At 43.4% G+C, this 12,869-nt stretch overlaps 1 protein-coding gene across 2 annotated transcripts in view; it reads left to right on the top strand.

Annotated features, from left to right (window-relative positions):
* The first annotated feature begins 6,514 nt into the window (after positions 1–6,514).
* The window catches only part of Jak2 (Janus kinase 2), a 72,076-nt gene continuing 65,721 nt past the window's right edge, over positions 6,515–12,869 (top strand). For both annotated transcript variants that reach the window (XM_059259196.1, XM_059259193.1), the window contains exons 1-2: positions 6,515–6,645; positions 6,953–7,035. The gene's annotated coding sequence lies outside the window, so the exon portion shown is untranslated. The remainder of the gene's footprint in view (positions 6,646–6,952; positions 7,036–12,869) is intronic.

Below are 12,869 nucleotides of genomic sequence, written 5' to 3'. Positions count from 1 at the left end.
AGAGGAGTGAGCTGCCATGTGGGTGCTGGGAACTGAACCCCAGTCCTCTGGAAGAGCAGCCAGTGCCCTTAACCACTGAGCCATCTCTCCAGCTCCAAGAGAGCAAGTCTTAGCAAATAGAAGAAAATCAAACTAATTTCGCATATCATCTCAGATCACACTGCAGTCAAACTAGAAATCAATATCAGAAGAAACCACAGAAACAGCAGAAATACTGAAGGCTGAATACTATGTTCATGAAGGACCAGTGGGCCATTCAAGAAATCAGGAGGGAAAAATTTAAAAATTCTTAAAATCCAGCAAAAATGAAAGCACCACTTATCAGTATCTTTGAGATATAGTCATGGCAGTTCTCAGAGATTTACAGCTGTGAGTGCTTACATTAAAAAAAAAAATCAGTGTGATGGCAGATACACAATTGAGTGATAGATCTCAAGGGCACAAAAACAGACAAGAGACGCCAAACCCCAAAGCAGTAGACAGTGAGAAATAATAAAGATCTGAGCAGAAATTAATGAAATGTGGACTAAAAGAAGAATACATACAATTAATCAAACGAAGAGTTGTTTCTCTGGGAAAATAAACAAGGTTGCCAAATCCATAGCCAAAAGGACCAAAAGAGTGCAAGAAAATACTCAAATTAATGACATTAGAGTTGAAAAATTGGATATTACAACAGATTCCAGTAAAATCCAGAGGGTCATCAAGAAACACTTTGAACATTTAAATTTCAAAGAACTGGAAAATCTAGGGGAAAAAAAGGATCAATTCCTAGACACTATGTTATGAATATATAACCGATTTCTACAGATCTATAATAAGTAACAAGATTAATGCAGAAATTAAGTCTCTAATGAAGGAAATCTCAGGGATGGAAGGATTCACTAGTGAAGTTTTTCAAGAAAAGCCAGTTCCAAAGATCCTGTTCTATAATTAGAAAGAAAAGAAAAATAACACTATGAAACAAGTATTATTCTTGTATCTAAAACAGGAGAGGGCACAAGAACAAAAATAGGAAGTGATAATTTCCATGATGAACATACATGCAAAAATCCTCAATAAAATTCTTGAAGACTTAAAGCTAGAGAAATAGCTCAGGTAGTGCTGCCTGTAATTCTACCTCCAGGGGGACATAATGCCCCCATCTTGTCTCAGGCATTTGCACGCATGTGGCATATGGATACAAGTGAATAAAAATAATAAAAAACACGTTCATATTCATTTTGTCAAGTTCTTTGACAAAGTTCAACAACCCTTCATGAAGAATAGCCCCTCCCAAAAAAACTGGTAATAGGAGGAACACAGGAAAGGCCATGCACAATAAACCTATAGCCAACACTACATTAAATGGAAAAGACTGAGCTCTCTTCCTCCACAATCAGGAAGAAGACAAGGGTGCTGCCCTCATGAGTCCCAGTCAACACAGTGTTCAAAGTCTTAGCTAGAGCAATAAAAGATAAAGAAGCAAAGCAGATGTGACTAAGAAAGGAAGAAGCACATTGTGCCGTTCTGCAGACAACACGGGCCTGTATCTAAACGACCCAATGACTCCACCAGAAAATGCTTAGACCGGATAAATATTTTCATCAAGGAAGCAAGATACAAAATAAACATATGAAAATGAGTAGCTTTTCTATATGCCAATACTGAACTTGCCAAGGTTATTATAGCAAGGGGAAAATCCTATTCACAATAGCTTTAAAAAAAAATTAGAAATAAACCTAACCACCCAGCCAAGGAGACTAAAGGCTAAGAACCTTAATGCTTTAGTCTTCAAAGAGAGAAACTGAAGAATACACCAGAACATGAAAAGACCTCTCACATACTCATGGATTGTCAGTTTCATATGGAGAAAATGGTTATATTACTGCAAGTTATATACACATGCAACACAATTCCCATCAAAATTCTAATTGGCATTCTTTACAGAACTAGAAAAAACTCCAAAATTCCTGCAGAAGCACAAAGACCTTGAACAATCAAAGCAATACTAAGCAAGAGCAATGTTGTACTGTCACAATAGCTGATCTCATGCTATACTACGGAGCCATAGTAACAAAAACTGTATGGCACCAGCAGAAGAACTGACATGTGGACCAGTGGAATAGAAGACACAGGGGGGAAAAACCCACAGAGTTACAGCTACACGTTTTGACAAGGATGTAAAATACATACTTGGGAGAAAAGGCAACCTTTTCAATAAATGGTGTTGGGAAAACTGAACATCAATTATAGAAGAATGAAACTAGACACATTATCTTTCTCCTGGTGCGTGCGCGCGCGCGCGCGCGCGCGCGCACACACACACACACACACACACACACACACATCAATTCAAAATGCACTAAAATTGTGGTATCAGACATGAAACTTTGAAATTGTTTCAGGAGAATATAGTAACATATTTTAAGACAAAGGCAAGGACAGGGACTTCCCCAAAAGGTCTTCAATAGCACAGGAAATGATCCTAAGAACTGACAAACGGGATTACAGGAAATTAAAATGTTTCCTTTACAGTAAAGGAATCATTTACCAGAGTGAGGAGATAGCCTACAGAATGTGAGCAAATCTTAGCCAACTGTATACCAGACAAGGAGTTTACATCTAGAATATATGAAGGACTGAAAAAAATTAAATATCAAAAGAATTCAGTAAAACAATTGGCTAATAAACTGAGTAGACAATTGTCAAAATTTCAAGTATAATTGCCTCATGAATATTTGAAAAAGGTTGAATCCTTAACCATGAGGGCTAATCAGATTAAAATTGCTTGGAGATCCTATCTAACCCAAGCAGAAGGGATGCCATGAGGAAAACAAACAAGAACAAATACTGGTGAGGTGGGGTAGGATAAACTCCTAGACACCGTTGGTGGGATGTGAACTCATGCAGCCACCGTGGAAATAAGTGCGACATACCTTACAAAACTAAAACAGGAACTGCTGTATAACCCAGCTCTGCCACTCCTGGGCACATACCACAGAAATCCTTGCACATCCATGTTTATTGCTGCATGTATTCATAGTAGCTAGGAAGTAGAGCCAGACTGATGTCCACCAACAGGTAGGTGGATAATGGGAACATGGTATATACACACAAATGAAACTGTGACATTTGCAGGAAAATAGGCAGAACTGAAAATCATTCTGTTACATGAAGTAAACTAGACCATGAAAGACAAATACCCTGTATGTCCTCTCATCTGAGGAGCCTCGTGTGTGTGTGTTATGAAAGTAAAACAGGCACAAGAGGGAAGGAAGAGCTCTTGAATGGGAAGGAAGGGAAAAAGGTAACAGAATCTATGTGACATGAAAACAGAAGGAAGCACTACTTGAGAGGAGGAAAAAGGACAGGGTAGAAGGGGATGAGGGGGCTGAGAGAGGACAGTGTGAGGAGAAAATGAATCAGAAGAAAGTGATGACACATATCTATAAAAAGGAATGAAATCTATTACTTTGTATTCTGTTTAGAAATGAACAAAGATACAGTAAGAATGCAGATCCCCATTCTGTCTCCATTCCAACTCTGCTTTTATCATGGCCTGCTACACAGTTCTTTGGGGTGCAATTGGGACCAAAGATTTGGGATTACTGATACTATGTAGCACTCTGTAGGCTTTCCCAGCTTGATGGTGTCTGTAAACTGGCCCCTCCATGGCCACGACAGGCATTTAATAGCTGTGCTTAAGGGTTTTAAAAGACTTTCCATCCAATTTTCAAAATGTCTCTTTAAGTATGATGATGCTATTATACTCAATCCTCATATTCTGATGAGAAAAGTATATTCTTCATTATATGAATAAACAGGAAGCTTAGAAAATTGAAATGACTGTCTTGGTAAAAGCCTTGATTGAAATCTGGGCCACCTGGACTCTGTTGCATAACTTCTTTCTTAGATTTATTTATTTATGTGTATGAGTGTTTTGCCTGGATGTGTGTGCACTGTGTGCATGCCTGATATCCAAGGAGCTCAGAAGCGGGTCTTAGATTCAGTTCCAGAGGATCCCAAGTTATGGATGGTTGTGAGCTACCATGTGGGTGCTGGGAACCCTTGACCATGGATTTTTCAACCTAGGCTTGCTTTGTTTATTTGAAACAAAAGTCTTGCTATGTAGCTCAAGCTGACCTTGAACTCAGAATCTTCTTGTCTCAGCCTCTCTCTTCTTGGCTTTATAGCACAACTACTAAGAACTATGAAAAGACAGAGAACTCAGGGGCTGATCTCACACAATGGATTCAGTCTTGATACTGTTTGGGTGTGGAGTACAGCTCTGCTACCATGCTCTACCACAGTGAAAGGACAGAATCTTGCCCCCTGGCTTTCCACCCAGTGCCACTGCGGCAACTAGCTACTAATTTTTACTTTTGATTCCGGCCATGCAAAAAGGTCTAAATCTAAATGTCTTATCCTCTACCTCATATTTGTTTCTCCACGGTGTTTGAATGTCATAAAAGATTTTGTCCAATTCCTCGGAACTCTCCCTCATCGTTATCAGAGAATGGGGGGAACTTTGTGAACTGATTATCAAGTGAGCAAATCTCTAGCCATGCCACTACTAGGAATCATACCAAGAGCTGGAAAGCTCTCTAGTACACAGAGTAAAAAGAACTCAACATTCAAAGCTAGTATCGGCCCAGTCCTGCTTTAACCGAGAGCGGTTTTTACTCTAAACTAAGACAAACAAGTTACTTAGTTTTTCTGTGTGGATTGATAGGGGACTTGAATCCTATAAGCTTATCGACAATCATCTATCTTTCCTTGCCTACCTTATCTTTTTGCTTTGGTGACGTTTACTTAAAGAAACCATGCATGGTGTGGTGGTGCACATCTTTAGTCCCAGCATTCCCCAGGCGAGGCGGGAGGATTTCTGTTGAGTTCGAGGCCAGCAAGTACTACATAGTGAGACCCTGACTCAAAAATAAAAAGGAAAGGAAAAAGAAAATGAACCACTAGATGTAAGTTTTGAATAACAGCATCGTGGATGTAAGGTGACATGGGCGTTACGAAGGCTTCATTTTGGTTGACAGAGCCAGAGTTAAAAGGTCCTATACAGAATGGTCCCAGCTGCTTCTTTGTCCTCTTACTATTGGTCCTTTTTTTTTTTTTTTTTCACTGTCTTCCATAGACAGTTCTTTCTCGGTCCTTAAAAGTGCCAAACACATTCCCTTCTCAGCATCTTGTCATTGCTGGTTCCTTACTTGAAACCAGATAGTTCCAGGACTGGGCCATTCTCATCCTTCAAATTTCTGCTCAGATGTCACTCTAGGAGGTCTTTCCTGGTCATCCCAAAATAACATCTCTACTCACTTTCACGCGCGCGCGCGCGTGCGTGTGTGTGTGTGTGTGTGTACACATGACTGGCAATCACACATCCGGCGCAGTGAAGATTTAAAGCATTATTTTGTGGCTCCTAGGAGACTACGAGGAGCTTCAGCGGGACACAGAATGGAGGTTGCTTTAGTCTCCAGTCCTTGGGAGCCCAGTGCCTCGCAGGCGGTCAGTAAATTCTTGAATGAATGAACGTGGCTCTTGGGGACCTCGCGAGTCGTTTCCTCTCCTTCCACCCCCTCCCCTTCCCAGAAGTCGTGGCTGACCGAAGTCAAGCGCTCGCGTCTCAGTGCCCGGGCCACGGTGGCACGTCCCTCGGGCCGAGCGCTTCTGGCAGGGAGCTGCACGCACGTGGAAGCGAAAGCACAAAGGGTGCGGCGAGATCGGGAGAGGAAAGTCTCCGCGGAGGCAGCAGCGGCCGCCTACTCTAGCAGCCCGGGTGCACCGGGGCCTTCCCGGCCGGGCTGACTCACTCCCGGCCGACCGCCTTCTCGGCCAGCGGAGGCCGCGTGCACGCCCCAGGCAGCGCCAGCCCGCACCCGCCCCTCTCCTCCTCTTCCTCCTCCTTCTCCTCCTCCTCCTCGCGCGCTCAGCCCGGGGGCTGCCCCGGGAATCTCCACGCGCGCCTCCGCTTCCCGGGAGCCCGCAGCCCCGGCCCGCCTCCCCGCCCCGGCTCAGCCCGGAGGACCGGCCCCCCCCCCCCCCACACCGCGGGCGGCGCAGGCGCAGTGGAGCGTGTCGGCCCCCGCTCCCGCCCCCGTCCACTCCCCCGACTGGCTCGCCGGCGCCCGGGTCCGCCGCGCTAGGCCGCCCGCCCCGAGGCAAGCGCCCGCCGCGCAGGGGCGACTGAGCCGGCGTCGCGAGCCCGAGCCCAGGGGGCGTGCGGCCTCCGGGAGGGCGGGGACGGGCTCGGCGGCCGCGCGCGGTGGGCGTGGCGTGGGCTGCAGGAAGCGGAGGGAGAGCAGAAAGCGGGCAGCCGCGGCCGTCGACGGCCTCCCGCCGCGCTGACAGGCTGGGCGGGCCCCGGCTCTGGGCGAGCTCGCGCGGCGTCGGCGCCTCGGCCGCGGCCCCGGGGCCGGAGGTGCCGGTCGGGGCGAGGGCTGCAGGCCACTGCCGTGACCGCCGCTGCGGGATGTGAGTGCGGGTCGAGCCCGCGCGGGAGGGCCCCTGAGGGCCCAGCCTGGCGGCCGCTCGCCCCTCCTGCACCCGGCCCGGGGGCTCCCTAGACCTCGGCTCGCCCGACGCGTCGCGGAGGAGCAGCAGCAGCAGCCCCTGCCCGCCTCGGGGCGCTCCTGTGTGGCCCGATCCGTGTCGCCGGTGGGTTCAGTCCCTGGCTGCTGCTGGCTGGGGGTGGAGGGGCGGCGGTTCTCCCTGCGATCCCTTCTGCTGCTCCCCGCTTGGCCCCTGCTACTGGCAGGGAACTTCGGAGCGGGTTCCCAGCAGCCTAGGAAGGAGTGTCTGGCTGGTGATAAATGTACGCATCCCCGTGTGCCCTCGAACCCGACCCCCTCTTCCTTATCCTGCTGTAAATTTTTCTAGGCATCTAAACAGCGCAGGGAAGGGAAGAAAAGAGCATCTATTCGCCCTGGGTTTCTGAGGTAGTGACTGCTGCTTCTGTTTTTAGGTTCCAGAAGCAGGCGACGGGAACAAGATGTGAACTGTTTTTCCTCCCCAGAAGAAGAGGCCCTTCCTTTCCCTCCCGCGACGGTGGGTGTACGAGCTCGGGGCTGTGTGGTCGCTGCAGTTAAAGGCAAGGGTGTCTGCGATCTGCGAGCCAGTGCCTGCTAGGGAAGCTGGATGCTTATGTAGAACAGCAGAGCTAATTGTTGCTTACTCCGAAAATGGCAGTGCTGAACTTTTCCTGTTGCTGTGGGAGAATAATTGGTTGGTATTTATTGTGTCTCTTGGATCCTTTAAGGAGCATTCTTGGTTGGTTTTACAGTGTGGCTTTGCAGAGAAAACAAATCGCCCCTTTCTCCTTAGGTAGCCCGAGCCTTAATTTCCAAGTAAAAAGAAAGACGTTTTGAGGGAACACATTGGTTGTTTTTGCTGGGTTTCTACTGCCACATTGAATGCTTCCTGTATTCACCTGCCTAAGCTTGCTATGTCGGTTGAATGTACGCAGTCTGCTTTCCGGTTATTAATCTGTCAGGGAAAAACTTCTTCTCTGAATGGAAGGATAGGAGCAGCTGAGTGTGTCACGGAGGGGAGGAGAAATGTGGAGGGAAGGGAAACAGAAGTAGGAATAAGGGAGTCGGAGGTTGCTTTTGGTTTCATAATAGGTTTGTACAAGTGAGCTGTGTACGCTTACTGCAAATATTCTGATACAATTCCCAGCAGATTTGAAAATGAATCATCAGTTTTTGGTCCTCTTTCTCCACGTTCTTCACCTGTTTACCGCCCATTCCAAGTGTTAGGATCATTTGGTTGTATGTGAATTTGCTTGCGCGTGATAACGTCTGCAGACTGGATGTGTCCAGGACTTAAGAGAGTACTTAATAAAAAACAAAGCATTTACCTGTACAGGAAAGCCGCAGTATGTGTTGGCTAGATAGGCGCTTGTGTTTATTTTTGCTTTTACAGAGTGATGTGGAACTCGTTCTATAGACCAGGCTGGTCCCCAACTCAGAGCTCTGCCTGTCTCTGCCTCCCCAGTGCTGGGATTAAAGGTGTGGGCAGCTGCTAACCACCACCTAGCTTGATTTGTTTCTTTTAGTGTCTTTTCCTTAGTGATTTGAAGGTGCCTTGAATATGGAAAGCAAACATGATGTTTTTCTCTACTTCACCCAGATAGGTTGTTCTTCAAAGATGGGAACCTTTTCTGGCAAAATAGGAAAGACCATTGGCTTTTGAGCTAGATCTGTGTGTGTACACTTAGTTTGGAATAATGGTGTTCTGTGCATTTAACAGCTGTCTTAAAATTTATTTTCTTAGACGATTTACAATTTATTGTCGTAGATGATTGTGTGAGGATTGGTAAAATGCATGCAAAGTAGTAAATGGTTTGGCCACTTTTTGGAAGTCTTAGCTACTCAGAGCTGGGCAGGTAAAGGAGGTTGCTAGCTGGGCAGTGCATAGGCGAGCTGCCAGAGGCATTTCTTCCTTAGAGTAAGGGGAAACTGCTTGCTAGTGTATTTACAGCCTGCATACGGAAGGTTTGCCGCCTAAGCCCCATTGTGCTGCCCTCTTGCGGATGACTGTGCAAAGAATTTTCCTTTGCTCCTCCTCCATAACATTGTTTTTCCTTTTTAGGCTCCTTCATTTAGTTCTCAGTTTCCCAAACTGTGTGCCAGGTGCCTAGAGCACCAGGGAGCTCAGGCTTCCACCAATCACTTGGGGGTATTTTCAGGGTTAGAAAGTTCCATCCATTTCTACAATGGTGTGTCTTTGTAAAGCTGGATTTACTAGGTGAAAAGCAGCTTTTAGTGTATGACAGTGGAGAACAAGAGATGACAATGTGGCAGTGCTTAGGATGATACCGAGGTTTGAGGATTTGTCGGTGCCCCAAGCAACAGTAAACCCTAAGAGTATTAATGCTAAGTTGTTTGAGCCCACTTTAGTATCTCCTTGGCTTAGAAGCAGCATGAAGAAATGGCTAACTTTCAGGAGTTCCCAAATGAAGATAGTTTGGGAACATCTTCATTTGATTTCAGTAGGCTTTTCTGATAAAATTTTTGATTCAAAGTGAGTATCAGTTCCCAATGGCTTATTGTAGTACTTCTAATAATGCCTATATGACTTCTGCTAGGTTCTCACATTATAATTATTCCTCTTGTGTGCTTGTAACTAGTCATTTCATAGCTTTTATTTTATTCTGCACAAGTCTCTTGCCACAGTGTTTTTAATAATCTTTTGGTCCCAAATGAAAACTATTATTTTGTACTACTGCTATAATTTGGATCTTGAATGTCTCTCAAAGGCTTTTGTGTTAAAGCCTTTGTTACCAGTCTTTGGATTGCAGGAGATCATGGACTAATGGACGGAGGAGAGATGCTGAGATGCCAGCTTCTCTGATTGCTTCCCCGCTGCCATGGCAACCAGGCCTCTCCCTGTCTTACTTTAATAATACTTTGTTGCCCAAAAAGACAGTTTTTGAGCCCTCTGCAGTTTCCCACAATTTCATAGAACAATCGCCTTATGTTTGTATTGTCTGTGTTGCTGTAGGTGAGACTTGCTAGTATTACCTCAGAAGAATCTCCTTTCCTAGTGTTCAGTGGCATTTTTCCTCACTTCAGGTAAAGTCCTTTCTGACAGTCTCCTTGAGGCTTTCTTAGGCCTTTATTGGATTTCAAGACAGGTTTTAGGTGGGTCCTTATCTCTTCCCAGCTACTGGAGAACTGTCCCTTAATCCAGTGGTTCTTAGAATTACATACAGAACTTATTGAAATATAGTTTGTTGGGTTCTGTCTCCAGATTTTCTGTTTCAGTAGGTCTGGAGTGGAATCCTTACATTTGCATTTCTTACATGTTTCCAGGTGAGACAGTGAATTTGATCCAGGAACCACTACACTTTGAGAATCAGTGATTTTGACTAGGTTGGCAAAATTTTTCTCTTAAAGGCCAGATAGTTTTTAACTGTGTTGGCCTGATCGTCTCTTTTGCCACTCTACAGTGGTGCCTTAGTAATGCAGAAGCAGTCATAGGTAGTACATAAATAACTGGCATGCTGTGTTCCAGTAAAGGTTTGTTTACAAAAAGAGCCACTGGCTGAATTTGTCATATAAACTAAAATATGAAAATTCTCAATGTGCATTTTTATCTAATACCACATTCTCAGTGAGTTACTGCTGTTCTTTTCATTCACTAGTTTAGAACAAAACTTATTGAAAGAGCTGTTTGTCTTTTTAAAATTCTCTCTTAAAATATATTTTCTTGAGCAAGTAACACATTTAATTTTTATAATTCAAAAGTAGTATTTTTTTCTGTGTTATTTTGTTTGTGAAACAGAAGAGGGTTTGTTGGATTAAAAGTGGTATGTGTTCCTGATTGCAACACGCACATGTTGGCACGCTAGTGTAGAAACACTAAATGCTTTTTATATCTCTACAATAGTGTTTTCAGGTGGTTTAATTCTAGGCAACTGGAGACATGAAAATCATAAGCTGATCATTTAACTAGCTTTCAATTCTATTTTGAAACCTGTATGTTCCACGTGTTCTGCACATTCTTTCTATGTTTTTTACACACTGGTCCCTGCGAATAATGCTGTGCTTTTTGTTGGCTAAATTCTCTTTTCCCCAATCTTTGTAGTGTGTGTGTGTGTGTGTGTGTGTGTGTGTGTGTGTGTGTGTGTGCACGCGCGCGCCTGGAAAGGCCATAAGAGGGCAGTAGATCTCTTGAAGCTATACTTCCAGGTAGTCATGATGCACCAGGCAGGGCTGGTAGAAATTAAACTTGGGTTGTCTGGAAGAGTAGGAAGCTCTTTTAACTCTGAGCCATGTCTCTTCAAATGCTTTTCCCTGTAAAGGTCTAGTTCATGTTTTAATTGTGCATGAAATGTCTAACAGCTTTCTCTGCTTTAATAATCATGACCATTCTTCCCTTGTCTCCTTTGCTGCACTTCAGTGAAGAATTTAGTGTTGGATTGTACACTAACTGGGTGGAAATTATAGGCTTTTAGGAATTGAGAGGGACATTGTAGATTTATTAATTACAGAAACGAGGATGGTAAGAGTCCCTTATCAAACATAATTAGTTTGCAATAAGAATTGATTAGAAGTAATTTTTAGTTCTCTTGGCTTCTAGTTTAATACTTTTGCCAATCTATTATGTTATTTTCTCATTATCATTTGTTTGAAAAGTCAAGTGTTTTAGAATTCTAAAGTGCAGGAGTAAATGTGGATAATATTAGATTTTAAAATGATTGTATTTGAGGTTTTTCATGTATATGTGTACATACATACATAATTAAAATTCATTATAGCTCCTATTTAATCTTTATTTATTTGACATCATTTTGGTGCCAGGGACTAGGAAATAAATAATTAATGAGACATCATACTTCTCACCTTCCAGAAACTTTCAGTCTAGTGATGAAAGAAGATCAGTAAACAAAACCATAAACCTCTGAGAAGTCAGAACTGATGGCTGCTGGGCAGGGACAGACGAGAGGGAGGCTGAGAACTGTGTGGTGATGATGATTTCTAGAGGGTTTTGGTGACATGTATGAGCATGGTCCAGACCATGACTACATTGTGCATTTCATTTTGTATGAGGAGAAATTCTGTAAATGTAGATCAGAAATAACTTAGATGCAAGTTCAGAATTGAGCACTTGAAACCACCTTCTTTTCAAGAACTAGAGAATTTGCAGTAACTTATGGCTACCTATCTCCCACTAGTGAATTTTGAGTTTATCTTTGCTTTTAATTTTCTTTTTGGTTTAATATATGTAAATGTGCTTAATGAACTATTCAGTTTTACTCAGCTTATATAAAATGGTTATCTTAAAGCTTACAGTTTTCTACAACTTACTATTCTATTTTTAATATTTATTTTGTTACACAAAAGCTATAGGTTATTTGAACAGCCGAGGAACATATTTTCTGTAGAGTGAATGCACCAAAATATATACTTATTTTCTTGACAATTTGATTGTTCGGGGGTTTGTTTGCTTTGTTGAGACTTTGGAAGTGGAGATGCTCCAGTGTGTCTGTTAGTGTTTGTGGGTGTGTGTGTTAGTTTCTGTAGGGTTTCTCACTAGGAGAATTGATCCTCAAGAGCCATTCAAGAAGGTTAAAATAACGGTGCTGAGATGTCTTTTACACTGCGCTGATGTGTGTACAGATGTTACAGAAGCACCGTGAGACGAAACTAACACAGCATGAATCAATGCGGTGGCTGGCACCAGCTGTAGTATAGTCATCGATTGGGTGTGTGAGTATGCTCCATTCACAGAAAAGACCAGTTTAAGTCACTTATGCTTTTGATTCTTTTCTGTAGAAAAACAGTACATTTAAAAAACCCAAATTCATTTTCATGAAACAAACATTTACTGAGTGCTTGTGGAGTTTTACGTTATGTTGCATGTGTGTTTAAGATGGTATGTTCCACTTAACACTGTTTTTTTTCTGTTATAAATGTGTAATTGAATCCAAAAAGTAAATATAAACATATGTAAAATATGGATGAAAATAGACTGACTAAGCCAGGCAGTGGTGGTGTATGCCTTTAATCCCAGCAATGGGAGGCAGAGGCAGGCAGATCTCTATGAGTTCAAGGCCAGCCTGGTCTATAGAGCGAGTTCCAAGACAGTCATAGCTGTTACACAGAGAATCTTGTCTTGAAAAACGAACAAACAAAAAAATAAAAACAACAAAAAACAGAAAAACAAGAACAAAACAGACAAGAAAGAAAGAAAATAGGTTGATTGCCAGGCGTGTGCTACTAGCTACTAGAGAGGCTGAAGCAAGTTCCATTTAGGCTACAGAGCATCTACAAGGCTAGTCTGACTAACCTATGAGACCCTGTCTCAGAATTTTAAAATCTTTTCAAAAAGGATTGGAAATATAAAAATCCGCGGTAGAGCACTTACCTAGCATG

Source organism: Peromyscus eremicus, chromosome 1 (assembly GCF_949786415.1).
Source record: "Peromyscus eremicus chromosome 1, PerEre_H2_v1, whole genome shotgun sequence".
In the NCBI taxonomy this organism is placed as follows: domain Eukaryota; kingdom Metazoa; phylum Chordata; class Mammalia; order Rodentia; family Cricetidae; genus Peromyscus; species Peromyscus eremicus.
The sequence above is the reverse complement of the archived record's forward strand: the minus strand, read 5'-3'. Positions and strand labels throughout refer to the sequence as shown.